Below are 16,844 nucleotides of genomic sequence, written 5' to 3' on the forward strand. Positions count from 1 at the left end.
TATCCACCAAACAATACCTGGCAATATGACTCCACTTTTTACAGGCACAACACTTGAAAGCTGGTCTCCCTACATAGGCCCTTCTCTGGACATATGGCGATGGAGACTCAACAGACTTTACACTTTCACTGTCTGAGAAGTAGTCACTAGCAATGGACTCCTCCAAAGTCTCCACTGTCACAGTGTTACTATTCTCGAAAAGATCAAACGTGTTTTCCATTTCAACTCCTGAATCCGTTTTAGGAGCCATTGCACCGCTTTTGTTTGAATACTCCTCATTCATATCACCAACATTGATTCCAACGAAAGCAACATCACTTGCAGGAACAAGAGCATTAGGCTTCCCTAAGGCCCCTTTCACACATATGAACTGTCCGTCCATTTTTCATCCAACCTTTGATGGATGAAAAACGGATATCAATGCATTCCTATGTAAAAACGGATGTAAGTAGATAACATCTATTTAAATCTGCTTTTATCCACTTCCGTGAACATCCGTTTTTTTTTTAAACGGATGAAAACCCTATTTTTCATCTGCTAAAAAAATGGAATGGAGGATAAATGGATGCAAATGGACAAGCGGTCCGTTGTTGCATCCGATTTAGCATCGGTTGTTAGGAGCTGAAGTCCTAACAACCAGTCACTCATCTCTGCTGTCAGCAGAGAGAGAGTAAACAAAAGAAAAAAAAATCGGACCAGTGACAGAGAAAGGAAGGAGAGGAGAACAGCAGTATACACAGGGAGGGGCAGTCTGTACAGACAGGCTGCCTCACTTGCCAGCGCTGACTGTAATTGTTGGCTTTTAAATGTAATTGCTGGCTTTTTTTTCCTTTTAGGTTATGGAGCTGTCATTTGGGGGGTTTTGAGCGGAGAAAGGCAGGAGAGAAGAGCAGAATATATAGTGAGGATGCAGCCTGTACAGACAGGCTCCCTTACTTGCCAATGCTGACTGTCATTGTCTGCTTTTAAATGTCATTGTCAGTTCTTTTTATTCTACACTTTACAGCTCCGAGAATGAGCTGTCATTTGGGCTCACCGCTAAATTAAACAAAGGGGTGCGGTCACTTGATTATGTGACCGGGTGACCCACCCCTTTTGTTTAATTTAGTGGTGGTCTTTCTCCGCCCCAAGCCCCCAAAATGACCGCTTCATAATCTATAAAAAAAAGCTGGCAATTACATTTAAAAGCCGACAATGACAGTCAGCGCTGGCAAGGGAGGAAGCCTGTCTGTACAGACTGCCCCCTCGCTGTGTATACTGCTCTTCTCCTCTCCTGCCCCTCTCCTTGCACACACTGCCCACCCTTTCAAAGAGGACCTGTCACGTATCTGCTATCACATAGGGGACTATTGGTCTCCTATGTGATAGCAAGAAAATCAAAAGTAAAAAAACATGAAAAAAAAAATATTAGCCTCCCCACCCCCAAATACGCAGGCATGCATACAAAAATGCAATCTTTGGGATGCCTACATAAAAGAAATAAAATGCAATTGTGCTGCACTTGTTACATGTCACCGTACAATAATTTTAGCACCAGAGCTTGTGGATAACACTAAACTAATGACCTGTAGGGCTTTTAAAGCATCACCTGTGGAAAATATAGGGTATTGATGTTTTCTTTAATCGTACATCACGGGACACAGAGCCATAGTAATTAACTATGTGGGTTATAGTCCACCTTCAGGTGCTGGACACTGGCACATCCTAAAGAGAAAGTTGCCTCCCTATATAACCCCTTCTTATACCGGGAGCATCTCAGTTTTTTCCCCAGTGTCTAAGGTGTTGGTCATGAGTGAAGATGTGCTGTGCTGAGCTCCACTGGAGCAATCCTTGCTGGGGCAAGCTATGCAGCCGGATCCATTCAAAGTGTCTTTTAGGCCAAATTGAATGGTGCCCGGGTCTCGTATCCGAAGAAACGAGGTTTTGCTTGTAAACGCTTCTCTTTTTAGAGAGCTGGACCCCAGGATCCAGTACTTTTGGTATTAAGGGCATAAAGTTTTACTGGCGGGGTGCTATTACGGGTCCAGGATTGTGGGTTCCCTGAGGGTCCCCGGTTCCTGAAGGTTTGTTAACGGAACCCACCGTGAAGAGTGAAGATTGGGTTTGTTGGTTTTACCACAGAAAACCCTGCGGCGGGAAAGGTAAGTGGAGTAATTTTCTTATGAAATATCTCCTTTAAAGTAAATGTTGTCATGCCTAAGTGTCACCACTGGGGGCTGTATGCAGCACATACCTTCTCATGCTTTGCTCAGAGATCACACTGTGTGAAGCAGCAGACTTTTTTCCTCCGGCTAGCAGGCAGACCTCACTGTAAGTTTGGGGGTTTTGCTTCCTCCAGACACCCCCACCTGGGCTCAACTCTCCCCATCTTCACAAGGCTGCGTATAAGGGAGAACTAAAAACGATCGGCAATTCCATTTTCTTTCACCACCCCTACACCGTGACAGCTTCCAGGTTCTACTCCACGCCATTACTCCCTCACTCACAAGCCGTTTCTGTCGGATCGGAGGCCCGTGCTTGCGCTGGAAAACTCTTTTTTTGAAAGAGAAAGGAGGGGGAGCACAATGCAGTGGTGGAGGCGGGGCTTATCGCGGCATTAGCGTCCTCCAACGTGGGAGTGTGTTTTAAAAAAAAAAAAACTCCATTTGTGCTGGCTGCAAAATTGTCGGAGAGACATAAGAGCAAAGAGGAGCATGAAAGAGGTTGGTGACACAGGCATTTCCTATTTGACACATTTACTATTTGCAACAGGCTGAGCATTAATAGCAGCAGCTGTGGCTGGACTATTGCTCAAGCAGTGGATGCGATTTCTTCTGGTAGTACCTCTGCTTTGTGCATCAGGCTAAGGTCAGAAGGGGGGGTTGAAACCCCGAAAAAAGAGCTAAAAGGGTCTCCCTCAAGCTCTGGAAAGCCTACTCATCTCTACAAATGGTATCCTCCCCTGAGAGGGGGTGGCTGGTCAGAGTCAGAATCGGGGCCATAAAATGTTTGCAACTGTTTTCAACACTGCAGCCCCTGTCTATTTTTACTAAAAAGATCTTTTTTCCTCAGCCATGATAGGTTTTAAAAAAAAAGTTTAGCTACTTTAATCTCATCCCAGTGCGGGTCAAAATGCGACAGGTACTCTTCCATTACCCAGGACCCTCAAACTGAGGAACTAGTGGCAGGAGAAGATGAATTCCCTCAGGGGACCGTGGTGAGGCTGATGACTTCTCTTCTGAGGTGTCAAATGCGGAAGATTGATGGTGCAATTTCTTGCTAAATGGTCTGCTCCACATTTATGTACCCTTAACTGAGTGTTTGGGTTCGCTAAAGCCTCCTCAAGCTGTGCATGCCTTTTCCTGTCCATTCATTGTTGAAAAAGCTTTTTTGTATCTGAGAGGATCACCCAGATAAGCATTATTTTCCCTCCTAAAAAGTTTTCACACTTATTCCTATGGTGGAGAAAATTCACTAAGTAGGGTATACCAGCAATAACGCTGCTATATCCTCTGTGAATAAGGGTTTGACTTGTCCGGCAGACAATGCTCAAATGCTTAGGGATCCAACGGATAAAAAGTTAGAATTCCTATTTAAAAAAACACTTTTTTTCTTTGGCAGATTGAGTGTCTCAGCCTGCGCTGACAATAATTGCTTAATCGTTGAGAGACCTGTTTAACCACTTGCCGACCGGGCCATTGCCGAAAGACGGCAACAGCGCGGTCGGCTAGTTCTGGGTGGACGTCCATGGACGTCATCCGGATCTAAGCTCCCTGCGCGCCCGGTGGGGCGCGCGCACTGAAGTGTCCGTGCTCGCCGGGTTCACGGGACCCGGCGCAGCACGGATCGCGGTAAAGGGCCAATGACAGCGGCCCTTTACTATGTGATCACTCCCTCCAATGAGGGAGCTATCACTATGTAAACAAACTGGGGTCATGCAAAGGTCCCAGCTCTCTTCTCTCCTCACACCGATACAGCGTGAGAGGAGAGAGGAGAGATCGAGTGCAAAGCAGTGAGTGATAAGCTTTTTGAAAGCACTACAGTGCCCAGCAGTGCCATCCAGTGGCACACAAGTGCCACTACTGTGCTAATCTGTGCCATCAGTGCCACTACACTACCCATCAGTGCCACTACAGTACCCATCTGTGCCATCAGTGCCACTACACTACCCATCAGTGCCCATCTGTGCCACCAGTGCCACTACAGTACCCATCAGTGCCACTACAGTACCCATCAGTGCCACTAAAGTGTCCATCAGTGCCACTACAGTGCTCATCTGTGCCATCAGTGCCACTATAGTGCTCATCAGTGCCACATCAGTGCCCTACAGTGCTCATCAGTGCCACTTCTGACACTTCAGTACCCATCTGTGCCATACCAGTGCCACGTCAGTGCCATACCAGTGCCACGTCAGTGCCATACCAGTGCCACTACAGTGCTCATCTGTGCCACCAGTGCCACATCAGTGCCACCAACGTGCCTGTCAGTGCTCCATCAGTGCCACGCCAGTGCTCCATCAGTGCCACTACAGTGCTCATCAGTGCCATATTAGTGCCAATACAGTGCTCATTTGTGCCGTCAGTACCACATCAGCGTCACTAGAGTGCTCATCTGCAGCACTACATCGCTCATCAGTGCCACTACAGCGCTCATCGGTGCCACTACAGTACCCAATAGTGCACATCAGTGCCCATAAGTGAGTGTTCATCAGTGCCACCGTATCACTGGATCCTCATTAGTACCCATCAGTGCTACCTTATCAGTGCATATCAGTGTGGTGCATTAGTATACATCAGTGCAACCTTATCAGTACCCATCAGTGCACCCTCATCAGTTCCCAGCAGTGCACCCTCATCAGTTCCCAGCAGTGCACCCTCATCAGTACCCAGCAGTGCACTCTCATCAGAACCCAGCAGTGCACCCTCATCAGAACCCAGCAGTGCAGCCTCATTAGACCAGCCTCATCAGCACCCATCAGTGCAGCCATATCTGTCCAAGTGTCCCTACCACAGCAGTTTGTCACCACAGCCCACAGTCACCAGTATGGCAAAAAACATTTTTTCCAACAACTTAGCTTGACCGACGAGAGCAGCGGGGAGCTCTCTGAGTCTGTGTCTGATTCTGGTTCAGAATATGAACCCGTTGTAAGCAGTGGTTCTGATACAGAATTGGAGGAAGAGCAAAGTGTGCCCATGAAACGAAGGCGCTCTGGCATGGAGGAGCAGGCTACCACAAGTAGTGCTGTGGCATCAACCAGCAGCTCAGTGCCATCCACCAGAAATGCAGTGGCATCAACTAGCAGCTCAGTGCCATCCACCAGTAGCACAGTGCCATCTCGGCCCCAAAGCGTTAGGACCCATGCCGGCCTTCCCTATGCCCTTGAAAACTTTTACCGCTCAGCCAGGTGTTCAGGTGAACACAGAATTTTGCCCCTATTGATTTTTTTAATTTAATTTTTACCCAAGACCTATTATCCTCCATCGTGGCCCAGTGCAACCTCTATGCACAACAATTTATAACAAGCAACCCTGGTTCAAGTTATGCCCGTCCCTATGAGTGGAGACCATTGACAGTGGAGGAATTTAAATTGTTTTTAGGCCTAACATTTAATATGGGACTCACAAAAAAAATGAATTATACTCCTATTGGTCCACCAACCCCATCCACCACATGCCAATGTATTCATCCATTATGCGAAGATCAAGATAACTCATGATAATGCGTTTCCTCCATTACAATGACAACACCCAGTGCCCTCCCCGAAATGACCCATCACATGACAAATTATTTAAAATTCGGCCACTTCTAAATTTTTTCTCTGAGAAATTCCCCCAGTTATTTATCCCCGACCAAAATATCTCCGTGGATGAGTCATTAGTCCACTTCACAGGCAGGCTTGGCTTCAAGCAGTTTATCCCCAGTAAGAGGGCTCGATATGGGGTTAAGCTCTACAAGCTATGTGACCGAGTAACGGGGTACATCTACGCATTCCGGGTGTACGAAGGGAAGGATACCCAACTGCATCCCCCTGAATGTCCGGAGTACATCGGAGTCAGCGGAAAGGTTGTTTGGGAGCTTGTATATCCACTTCTTGGAAAGGGTTACCACCTTTATGTGGATAATTATTATACAAGCTTGCCCCGTCCATGACTATAATTTGTTTATGGGGGGAGTCGGCTTCAATGATCAGATGATCGAACCCTGCCTTCCCACAAGAAAAAGCCACTTTTGGTATAAAAAAGTCTCCATATATCTTTTCAGTTTGGCCATTTACAATAGTTTTGTTATTTACCGTAAATCTACACAGAGCCCCGTATCTTATCTTCAGTACCAAGAACAAATTATCTCCACCCTTTTTACCCTGAAGGCGCACCAGAAAGCATTCGCTCGGATTCAGTGAGCAGACTCCATGAACGCCACTTTCCTAAAAGACTCCCCCCCCATGAAACAGGCCGGAAACGTCAGAAGAGATGCCGGGTGTGCTCAAGAGGAGGAACTAGAAGAGACACCGTGTATTATTGTCCTGATTGTCCTTCCGAACCAGGCCTTTGTATTGATGAATGTTTCCACCGTTACCATACGTCTCTACATTATTAGGGAAGTATGGTAAACGTAATTGTCATTTACCGCCACACCCCTTTATGCCACTGTACATACCGCTGCCTTCTCCGGAACTGACCCTGGCCCGCTAAACAACCATGCTTCTGCCTAATGCTAAATTGTACCTACCTCTGCCTGCTCTGGAACTGACCCTGGCCTGTTATACGACCACGCTTCTGCCTAACGCTAAACTGTACCTACCTCTGCCTGCTCTGGAACTGACCCTGGCCTGTTATTTGACCACGCTTCTGCCTAATGCTAAATTGTACCTACATCTGCCTGCTCTGGAACTGACCCTGGACTGTTTGACCATGTTTTTTGCCTGCCTCTTGGACTGGTCTTTTACTCTGCTACTGGAGTAGTGGGCTTCATAACACAGGGGTCTCACATATGTGAGGGGCTCCAGAATTGTTTTTCTGGATGAAGAAAACTAATTTTTTAGTTTTCTCATTCCCAGATTAGGGTCTGGAGACTCGGAGGCTTCAAAGAGATTTGGGTGGGAGAAGCCTCTACCCCTGTCCCCATTCTTTTCTGGCCTGCTACTTGGACCATGTTCCTGCATACTACCGGGACCAATATTTTGGCACTGCTGGCAATGTCTCTACTTGCACTGACCCTGGACTGTATAAGGACAGTATCCCTGCCTGTACTATGGACAATATTCTTGCCTGCTGCCTGGACTATTCCATTCACTGTCGCTGACCACGTCCCTGCCTGCTGGCTGGATCAGGGCTCTCCTCCTGTGGACAACTGCACTACTAAAACCACAGGTAATCTTTTGTTTACCCTTTGCTCAACAGAATGTATTTTAGGGTGTAATTCTTGGTTCATGCTATGTGTTAGAAATATGAAGGGCCTTCGAAAATGTGATAGATTGTAAGGAAATTAGATGTGTAATTTGCTCCTAGAACGCCTGAATGTGCTACTTTAATGTTGGGCCTCTGTACGTGGCCAGGCTGTGTAATAGTCTCACACATGTGGTATCGCCATACTCAGGAGGAGTAGCAGAATATATTTCGGGGTGTCATTTTTGCTATGTACATGCTATGTGTTGGAAATATCTTAGAAATGGACAACTTTGTGTAAAAAAAAATGCGTTTTCATTTTTTTTCCACATTTTCCAAAAACTTCTGGGAAAAAATGAACCGTTCAAAAGACTCATTATGCCTCATAGATTATACATTGGGGTGTTTGCTTTCCAAAATGGGGTCACTTTGTGGGCGTTTCCATTGTCCTGGTGCTCCAGGGCCTTCAAAAGTGTAATAGGTGGTTGAGAGATTAGATATGCAATTTATGCTCCTAGAACGCCTGAATGCGCTACTTCAATGTTGGGCATCTATGTGGCCAGGCTGTGTAAAAGTCTCACACATGTGGTATCGCCATACTCAGGAGGAGTAACAGAACATATTTTGGGGTGTCATTTTTGCTATGTACATGCTATGTGTTGGAAATATCTTAGAAATTGACAACTTTGTGTAAAAAAAAATGCGTTTTCATTTTTTTTCCATATTTTCCAAAAACTTCAGGAAAAAAATGAACCGTTCAAAAGACTCATTATGCCTCATAGATTATACCTTGGGGTGTTTGCTTTGCAAAATGGGGTCACTTTGTGGGCATTTCCATTGTCCTGGTGCTCCAGGGCCTTCAAAAGTGTAATAGGTGGTTGAGAGATTAGATATGCAATTTATGCTCCTAGAACGCCTGAATGTGCTATTTCAATGTTGGGCATCTGTATGTGGCCAGGCTGTGTAAAAGTCTCACACATGTGGTATCGCCATGCTCAGGAGGAGTAGCAGAATATATTTTGGGGTATCATTTGTGGAATGTACATGCCATGTGAGAGAAATAACCTGTTATAATGACAATTTGGTGTGAAAAAAAATAAAAATAAAATAAATCTTAATTTTGCAAAGAATTGTGGGAAAAAATTACAACTTCAAAAAACTCACCATGCCTCTTACTAAATACCTTGGAATGTCTACTTTCCAAAAAGGGGTCATTTTGTGGGTATTTGTACTTTCCTGGCTTGTAAGGGTCTCAAGAAATGAGATAGGCCTCAGTATATCAGGTGTGATCAATTTTCAGTGATTGGCACCATAGCTTGTAGACGCTATAACTTTCACACAGACTAAATAATATCCACTAATTTGGGTTATTTTTACCAAAGATATATAGCAGTATAAATTTTGGCCCAAATTTATGAAGAAAAATTACTTATTTGCAAAATGTTATAATACAAATGAAGAAAAACGCATTTTTTTACAAAATTTTCCGTCTTTTTTCATTTATAGCACAGAAAATAAAAAACCCAGAGGTGATCAAATACCACCAAAAGAAAGCTCTATTTGTGTGAACAAAAGGACGAAAATTTCATATGGGTACAGTGTTGCATGACTGAGTAATTGTCATTCAAAGTGTGAGAGCACCGAAAGCTGAAAATTGGTCTGGTTAGGAAGGGGGTTTAAGTGCCCAGTTGTCAAGTGGTTATCAAGGTTATCCTGCTCAGCAGGCCCAGGATCTGGCAGCTTTATGTTTGCAATAGTTGCTATGAGATATCCTATCCTTCACGCCTTGCGCCCTTCGCTAAGCACCATGCAGAAGCCCCTGGCTAGTCTTCCTTTTTGCAGTGAAACAGCTATTTTGGGGATGTTTTGGATAATACATCCAAAAAAATTCTGGTGGAAAAGGTACCCCTTTTGCCATTTAAAAAAGGAGTAAATGTATTTTGGTTTTAAAGCTCCTTCTCCTGTGCCAGGGGCATCAGCCTTCCGCTGTCAGGTTCAAAAGGTAATCCTCAGGGTTAACCCCAGGGACAAAAGAGGTCTTGGGGGAGGAAATCTACAAGATACTGAAGCCTCCTTATGAGGAGGCACCCCGCTCGCTCAATAGGGGGAATTCTTCTGCAGTTCTCAAGGATCTGTCAAGGAGTGTCAAGACGAATGGGAGACTTCCTCAATAGCTCCAAGGTACAAACTGGAGTTCCAAGAGTTCCCGTCTCCTCGTTTTTCTCAGATCAAACATTCCTAAGGATCTAGAGAAAAAGAAGTCTTTCTCTCAAGCATTGGACCATCTTTTGGCAAAAAGTGATCATGGTGGCCCCCATGAGGAGCAAAGGTTGGGGTTTGGTTAAATCCAAATGGACATTCTAGATCTCAAAAAATCTAAATTCAGTTCCTGAATATAACCTCTCTTTTGTTGCATGGAGTCAATCCAATCAGTTATCTCCATCCTACAAGAAGGAGAACTTCTGTCGTCAATCGACATCAAAGATGCATACCTCCATATGCCTATTTCCTCGCTCACTAGTAATATCTACTTTTCAAGGTGGAAAATCTTCATTTTCAGTGTGTAGCTCTGCTTTCCGGTCTAGCTACTGCACCTTGAGTGTTTACAAAGGTTCTGGCCCCTCTTCTAGCCAGATTAAGGGCCCAAGGTATAATGATTATGGTTTACCTGGACGATCTGTTCTTGATAGTCCAGTCGGTAGCCCGCTTAGACCAAAATATGGTCACCACATTCAACTACCTGGAATATATAGGTCGGATTCTCAACCTAGGAGAAATCTTCTTTAAAACCATGAAGATGGCTAAAATACTTGGGTCTGATCATAGGTACACTCAGAAAAGGGTATGCTTGCCCCAGGCAAACATCAGTGCCATAAAGGAACAGATTTGGGTGGTCGAAGCAAGATGAATTCTTTATTCAGCTTTGCATGAGGTTGTTGGGAAAGATGGTGGCTTCATTCGAGGCCGTTCCTTATGCTCAGTTTCATTCGAGACTGCTGCAAAACAGTATCCTATTGGCTTGGAACAAAGGGTTCAAGCTCTAGATTCCCGTGGTGTCTGACTCCAAAGCCTACGGCCACATCACCCTGAAAGTGCCCAATCTCGTCTGATCTTAAAGGCTAAGCAGGGTCGGGCCTGGTCAGTACCCGGATGGACCACCTGGAAATACCAGGTGCTGTAGGCTGGGTACGCCGGAGCCAAAAATCTGCTATGGGGAAAATCCTGCCTTCAGTTACATGGGAAGTGGTAACAACATATGCCAACCTTTCTTTTTGGGTTGGGGAACAGTCCTGGAAGAGGCTAGAACTGTCCAAGAGAAGTGGCCCAGATCAGAAATGGCCTTGCCCATTATCATTCTAGATATTCAGGCAGAGCACTTGGTTCTGAGAGCCTGAACGTTTAGTTTACGGTATTGTCCTGCCAGGATTCCATCCAACAATGCCACAGCAATGGCCTATGTTAATCACAAAGGGGGCACAAGAAGTTGTGCGGCCCAGAGAAAGGTGAATCCTATCCTATCTTGGGAGAAAACAACGTACTTTGCCTATCGGCGGTCTTCATTCTAGGAATAGAAAATTGGCAGGCAGACTACTTGAGTCGCCAGCATTTGTTCACAGGAGAATGTTTCCTTCACCCCGATATCTTCCTGTCAATATGTCAAAGATGGGGGATCCCACACATAGATCTGTTTACGTCCAGGTTCAACAAAGGAATCGACAACTTTGTGTCAAAAACAAAGGATCCACTAGCATGCGGAACAGATGCCTTGCTATTCCCGTGGAATCGGTTCTCACTGATTTATGCATTCCCTCCTATTCTGCCTGCGTCCACGACTTCTTCGCAGGATCAAGCAGGAAGGGAAGTCGGTGATTCTTGTGGCCCCCAGCGGGCCCAGGAAATCTTGGTATGCAGAGATCGTAAAGATGACAGTAGGGGACCCATGGACCCTACCGCCATGGCCAGACCTTCTTCTCAAGGTCTGGTATTCCATCATACCTTACAAACGCTAAATTTAACGGTTTGGCTATTGAGACCCACACTCTGAAGAAACGTGGGCTGTCAGGTTCAGTGGTTTCTATCTTGGTTAATGCAAGGGAGCCGGCCTCCATAATTATATATTATGGAGTCTGGGAAGTATACAGTCAGGTCCATAAATATTGGGACATCGACACAATTCTTTTATTATGGCAATGAGTACATTGGGAGCAGGGCTAGGGCATGAGTCAGGAAATTGTGATTTTGTTGCATGACGGATTTGTAAAAATCTAAAGAACATCTGGTCCTGTATTGTAAATTCTTTTTTGAGTACGTCAAAGGTTTTGAGTTGTCCATCTTTTAATATATGATGTAGGTAAAATATCCCCTGTGCGGACCATATAGATGAGTCCTGTATTTTATTGAATTCTTGAAGCTTTTTGTTGTACCATAGAGGCGTGTAGTCGTTAAACTGTGAAATATCGAGTCTAGAGGTTGCTAAATTCCATATTTTCCTGTAATGGTATATTATAGTATGTCTTCTATCTCCTAGTTCCATCTCTCCCTTGTCTGTCGCTATTGCATATATCGGGTCTTTGGTGTATTGTGCCCACTTAGGGCATATGAGCGTAAGAAATCTCTCACTGTCGGTTTTGTCTAAATGAAAAAGCTGTGATAACTGTGCTGCAATGTAGTATAAATTAAAGTCGGGTAGAGCAGTGCCACCTAGATCAGTCGGATTTTTGAGGGCTTGCCATGTCAGTTTATGCCTGTTATTTCCCCACACAAACGTCTTTAGGAGGGACTCCAAAGATTTAAAATGTTTTAAGGGTAAATAAACGGGGGTGTGCCATAGTATATAGAGTATTTTGGGTAGTAGAATCATTTTAATTAAGTTTATGCGTCCCCAGACCCCCAGTGGCAACTTGGACCAGACCCGTATTTTATTTTTAACTAGGGAGATTAGAGGGGTTATATTTAGGGATATGTAGTCTGCAGGGAATCTGGTTATATGAATCCCTAAATATTTAATGACATCTACTCTTTGTAGTGGTAAGCTGGATTGGGATTCTAAGGGTGGGAAACTATCAATTGGCAAAATTTGGGATTTGTCCCAATTGATTTTTAGACCTGAAAATATTCCAAATTGTTCTATCGTGTGGAGTGCATTACGTAATGATGTGTCCGAATCTGCCAGGTATAAAAGTGTGTCATCTGCGTACATGCTAATTTTTTCAATCAGAGAGCCCACCCTAAGTCCCCTGATCTCTGGGTTTGCTCGGATGGACATCGCCAATGGCTCAGCCGCCAGGGCATATAGGAGTGGGGACAGGGGACAACCCTGTCTCGTGCCTCTACTGAGGTCGAATGGCTGAGACGACCATCCATTGGCTACCACCCTGGCCCTGGGTGTCCGGTATAGGAGTTGGACCCATTTAATAAATTTTGGTCCAAAGCCATAGCCCTCCAAGCATCTCCAGAGATACCTCCACTCCACCGAGTCGAAGGCTTTCGCTGTGTCTAAGGTCACAACCACTCGTGTACCCACTTGCTCATGTGTAGCCTGCAGGTTAATGTAAAGTTTCCTAAGATTAAACGAAGTGTTGCGTCCAGGCATGAAACCAGCCTGGTCCGCGAGTATTAATGTCAATATTACCTGGTTGAGTCTAATCGATAGAACTTTGGCAAGTATTTTGATATCAACCTGTAGGAGCGATATCGGTCGATAGGATTCTGGAAACCCCAGGTCCTTACCGGGTTTAGGGATGAGGACTATTGTAGCCTCTGTCATGGAGGGAGGTAAAGTCTCAGTTTCAAATAGATGATTATATAGTTTTAATAGTTTGGGGGTTAGTAATTTGCTGAATTGGGAATAGAACTCTATTGGGAGTCCATCTGAACCAGGGGATTTGGACCTAGCGAAGCTAGCCATAGCATTTGATATTTCGTCCAAGGTAAGTGGGGCTTCCAATAGGTCTACTTGTTCTTTCGTTAATTGTGGGAAGGATATCTTTTCGAGAAAGAAAGACATGAGGTGGGTCTCAGTGGGGGCTGCCGTTGTGTATAAATCTGCGAAAAAATCTCTAAACATTGAGGTTACCGTAGGTGGGTCTGTTATTTTTTGTCCTCCGGGACCATGCAATGTGATGACCACTGGGGGTCTATCCTCGCTGTGGACTAGGTATGCAAGTAATTTGCCTGCCTTTTCCCCATATTCAAACATTTTTTGCTTAGAAAAAAACATTTTTTGTTTTGCTTTCTGGTATTGCAGCCGATTAACCACTCTAGTCTGTAATTTAAGTTGGTCTACTGTTATTGATGTCGGGGTGTTGGTATACTCTCTTTCTGCAGAGGACAAGTAAGTGCCTTACCGAGGGCACCCGAAGAGTCCATCTTAATTTTATTAATTGCCTTTATCAGTGTGTGTCTAGCAAAGAGCTTAAGAGTCCCAGACTGCGGGTGATGATGCTGACTCATCATTTTCTATAAAGTATAATTTCCATTTGTCTATGAGCTCGTCGTCTTCTGGCAGAAAAGACAGCCAGAATGGATTCAGGCGCCATGCTCGTGGTGGTTTTGTCACTGGAATACTTAATGTAATCCAATAGGGGCTATGGTCCGACAGTACTCTAGGGCAGAACATTGCCTCCGATAGTCTTGGGGTCAATCTGCGGGAAATAAATATAAAGTCTATTCGGGACATAGAGCCCCGAGATGCCGAGAAACATGAATATGATTTGACCAGTGGGAATTTGTGTCTCCATGTATCTATTAGGTGGAAGGTGGAGATAAGCTTGGAGAACTTAGTTTCTGTGGGAGCACCGGGTGTTACTGATGTTATCTGTAGCCTGTCTAGAGCCGGGTTCAAGGTAACATTAAAATCCCCCAACCAGACCGCCGCTATATTTGGATGTCGGGTCATATATGATATGCCTTCCTTGACCATAGACATGTTAAATGGAGGTGGTATATAGAAAGCCATTATCAGCAAAGGCTCCCCATACACCTTGGCATGAATGAATACATAGCGGCCATTCGGGTCAGTAGTTAGCTCACATAATTCAAAATGTACTGATTTAGCAACCAATACAGAAACTCCCCTAGAGTGTGATGTGTGGGTAGAGTGGTACGCCCAACCAACCCATGGCCTGCGGAGCGCCATCTGATGCTTCCCTCAATGTGGGTTTCCACTAGTGCTATTATGTCAGCGCGTTGCTTCTTCAGAAATGTGAAGACTGCTGCTCGCTTAAATTTCTCACGCAGCCCCCTCACATTCCATGTCAAAAATTTCAAGGATGCCATATGCTAAGTAGTTTAATCATTAATTTAACATTTGTATAGAACAATTTGCGCTTTCTGCACAAGGTATACAGAATATTAACTTGCAGAGATATCTGACTCAAATACCAGCGATATGGTATATAGATTTTCTCCCATAGATCTGTCATATGTATCGTTACCTGTTTTCTATTGTGGGTATGCACATTCAAAATGAAACAAACTAAGAACATTTGAACCCCCGCCCCCCTCCCTGCCCTACACTGACCCCAACTTGTGCGGGCATAGTCCCTAAACTGGTCGCTATCTGGGAAACATTCTAACTTCCTCCTGAGTAGTGGAATGTAGATCAATTGGTTCAGCCTCCGGACACTAAATAAAGTGAAAAATATCACCCATATCACTTGCAAACCATGTAAAATTATCCCTCGATCTTCTTGTTTCCATTTATTTGCAACTATTAAGTTCCGGATAGAGTTCCAATGAACATGTTGCTGCTTCCCAGAGCTGTGTGGGGTAAAGTCTCGCTGCACGATACATGTTAACTGTAGGACTTCTTCTCACTCCGGAGCCCCGGAGGGTAATGTGACTCTTGTGCTGTAGATAAACGGGATTTGTGCTTTAGATTTGTACTGGTAGGAGATTTTTTCGGTCTCAGACACTTTATCAAAGGAACTATATCAATCAGCTTGTTGAGGGTTAACTCGTCGTTCCAACCAGGAGATTACTTCCTCTGGATCCTCGAAGAAAACCGCTCGCCCTTCATGCTCCACCCTAAGTCGGGCTGGGAAAAGCATTGAGTATTTATATTGCAGATTTCTTAGTTTACGTTTGGCCTCCATGAAACTCTGACGACGGCGCTGCACCTCTGCCGAGAAGTCTGGGAATATGGCTACCTTGACATTCCCCACTGGGATATTGCCCTTCTCTCTTGCCATTCTCAAAGCAGTGTCCCGATCCTTGTAGTTAAGGAGTTTAGCTATAAACGTACGGGGAGGAGCTCCTTGTGGAGGGGGTCTTGCTGGCATGCGGTGTGCCCATTCCACCGCAAACATGGGGGAAAACACCTCTCTTCCATAAGTATTGATCAGTAGTTGTTCCAAAAAAGTAGAAGTGTCCTTACCCTCCGACCCCTCCGGCAGGCCTATCAGGCGTATATTACATCTTCTCAGCCTATTCTCCATATCATCTTGTTTTAAAAGGAGTTGCTGTATTTGCCTTTGCACGCGGTCTGAGGATGTTTGCAAGGGTGGGATAGCATCCTCCACTTCTCCTAGTCTGGTCTCAGTTTCTTTCACTCTTTCCCTGAGCTTTTGAAAGTCCTGTCTGATAAGAGAAATATCCACCTTGACCTCCTCAATTTGAGCTGTGAGAGAGGTTCTGCAAAAGTTGATTGCTTCCAGAAGTTTGTCAGTGTCGCCCACAGTCCGTTCTCCTGCTCCAGCTTTCTCGGTTGTTCCCTCTTCCTCCATATCTTCTTTTTCTGTTCCTGTCCTGCGGTATTGCTCTAGTTTTGCTGCCGCTGCTTTTTGTGCCTTGGATGGTGACATTGTACGAAGGTCCCAGGTGGACCCCAGAAACTCTGTAAGCTTAGTGCACCACCACCCCGACTTGTTGTTAAGTGAAAGACGGACACTGTCCCAGGCTCAGAGGCCCTCAGGGGTTAAGGATTGGCTTTATTGTACCGTGAAGAAGTTATTTTGGGACTATGTCCCTCAGGATATATGGGGTTCTAGTGAAGGCCGTCCGGTGGGATATACCAGGGCTGTATCTATGCAGAGTACATAGGCAGGGAGGGGAGGTGTACCAAGATGGCCGCCGTATACCTCCTATAAGCCTAGGCCGCAGTCCGGGCCGGGTGTAATTTTCAGCCTCCTCGGGGTCCCCCCTGGCTAGATAAGCCTTGTTTGTCTTGTCCCTGGATGGGGTGTCTATGAGCAGAGTACCTTTTTCCAGCAGGCAGATCGATTCAGGGCCGGAGGAGCGGAGGACCAAGATGGCCGCGGCCTCCAGGAGTAGGCCGAAGCCGCGGTCTTGCCTAGTTGGGAGATCGCCGCTCCGTTCGGGCCGCCGTGGGACCAATCGTTCCAGGATTGTGCTCAATGTCTTCCCCAAGCTGCAGGGATGTGGTCCAGCTGATTTTAGTGCACTTAGAGTCCAGGATGGAGAAGATTAAGGAGTAATGGACGGAGCTCTCTAGAAAAACGTCCTACTCCATGCTGTGCT

The 16,844-nt window shown here is 45.3% G+C and overlaps 1 protein-coding gene and 1 pseudogene across 1 annotated transcript in view; both read left to right on the forward strand.

Annotated features, from left to right (window-relative positions):
* Positions 1-16,844, forward strand: part of MAP4K3 (mitogen-activated protein kinase kinase kinase kinase 3) — a 1,235,976-nt gene that overhangs the window by 922,235 nt on the left and 296,897 nt on the right. The gene's annotated exons all lie outside the window — the stretch shown is intronic.
* Positions 10,433-10,548, forward strand: LOC141141694 (5S ribosomal RNA; annotated as a pseudogene).

This window comes from Aquarana catesbeiana, linkage group LG04 (assembly GCF_042186555.1).
Source record: "Aquarana catesbeiana isolate 2022-GZ linkage group LG04, ASM4218655v1, whole genome shotgun sequence".
Classification (NCBI taxonomy): domain Eukaryota; kingdom Metazoa; phylum Chordata; class Amphibia; order Anura; family Ranidae; genus Aquarana; species Aquarana catesbeiana.